The sequence below is a fragment of the Plodia interpunctella genome, chromosome 5 (genome assembly GCF_027563975.2).
Source record: "Plodia interpunctella isolate USDA-ARS_2022_Savannah chromosome 5, ilPloInte3.2, whole genome shotgun sequence".
NCBI lineage: Eukaryota > Metazoa > Arthropoda > Insecta > Lepidoptera > Pyralidae > Plodia > Plodia interpunctella.
The window spans coordinates 2,581,229-2,583,042 of record NC_071298.1 but is presented as its reverse complement, the minus strand read 5'-3'; positions in this window follow the sequence as shown (position 1 = coordinate 2,583,042).

The window sequence follows — 1,814 nt, the reverse complement described above, 5'->3', positions numbered from 1 at the left end:
TTCGTTATTATTTTCAAAAATTAATTACCAGAAGGTGGAAATAACGATGCTTGTTCTGCTAAATATTTTATTGGCCATATAATTTAATTTACAAAAAAATTAACATTTTTCACGTTGTAAAAGACAGACATATTTCAAACTAGGAGCGCCTTGGAAGTAGTATTAGGATACATTACTGCATTACATAATGACATGATAATTTCTTTTTAATTAAAGATAAGGTAGCTGATAGGCAACGAAAGCAGTCCCAAGAAGGGTTGACGTCAGGCAGTCGGCCGGTTGTAAAATCACGTTGTTTACGCAGACCAACTAACAACAGCAGTGCCACCCACATCGAACAATATAACTTTATTCTACTGAACATTTTAAAGAACGTGTTTCGAATTAATTGCCTAAGAAATTTTCAAGTAATACTGTCTATCTATAAAATACGAATCTCTATCGTATTAAAGTGAATTAAATCACTTGATGTCGTGAAGGAGGATATGCGTGACAATAATCTGACAACAGGGATGCCGACGACCGTGCGAAGTGGAGACGAAAATGTAGAAAAGCGGACGCTGGGCTCCGACGTTCAACGGCTGTAGATGGAACCAGGAACACGCTCAGATAAGTGAGATATATTTAAAATTTACCTTAAAAATTTATTAGAAATAGGGTTAAACACCAGCGACTTAAAAAATGCATAGTAATTAATATCTGAACGGCCAGTATGACACAGGGACTTTTGAATTTCGTGAGTTTCGTTTTGAAGTGAATTAAAATACTACGTAATAGTTAAAAACAGAACACAGGAAGTAAATGCCAGACGCCTAAATTTATCATCTATTGTTCCAAATAGTTCGGGAACCCATTAATCCAATAACCAGTATTCGAAGACAATTATATTATCTATTCAAAGAGAATCCTCAACATTGATTCCGTCTATGTTTAAATAATATATTATAGAACATTCTGAATGCTTGGTTAATGGTTGTAACAAATAGAATAGTTTTTACATGCTTACTATTTATTGTAAAATACATAAAATATTTTTTATTTTAAATAAGTACTTAAGCGAAATTTTCTAAAAAATATTTGGTTATATTTGTAGTAGTGTGTCACAAATTACCTTGCAATGAATAATATGTAATTGTAGGTAAAACACAAATATTGCTAATTTTCTTTTGATAGTTTAAGACCCTATATTATCCCACGGCTGGGAAAAGGTCTCTGTCACTGCCTCCTATTTGCTTTAATTTGCACCTGTGCAAAAAATAATATATTATAGACACAATTTACGCTAGAGGACCTTAGAAGGATTTACAATAACACACGAATGTCAAAATCATAATAATGTCCAAAAATGAAAACGGCCAAAATTATATATATTACATCATTACGTTACAGTTCATTGAGGCACATAAATACAATGATATAATTCATTTGAAATGGCCGAATATTTAACAGATATTTAATATATATAATTAATATATAACCGTGGTGGGAAATGCTTTCGGTACTAACCTCTAAATATATCATTAAGATTATATTAAGGGTAGCAACCCCGAAATTGTGAATAAAAAATCGGCTGTTCCAAAAAAACACCTAGTTTGAGAAAAATGTATGGATCACCTGAACTTTTTTCCACGATTTCAAAGTTACTTCCGTATAAAAAGTTGTTCAGTATGATGGAATGAGCATGTGGACAAAAAGTCCACAGTGATTAAAAAGTCGACCTGTATAAACTATTTAAGAGATATTCCTGTAGAAGGTTCTCGAAAACGTGTGTGCCAAATACTCATTACCGTACTCTAATAATGGTAAGCCGATCT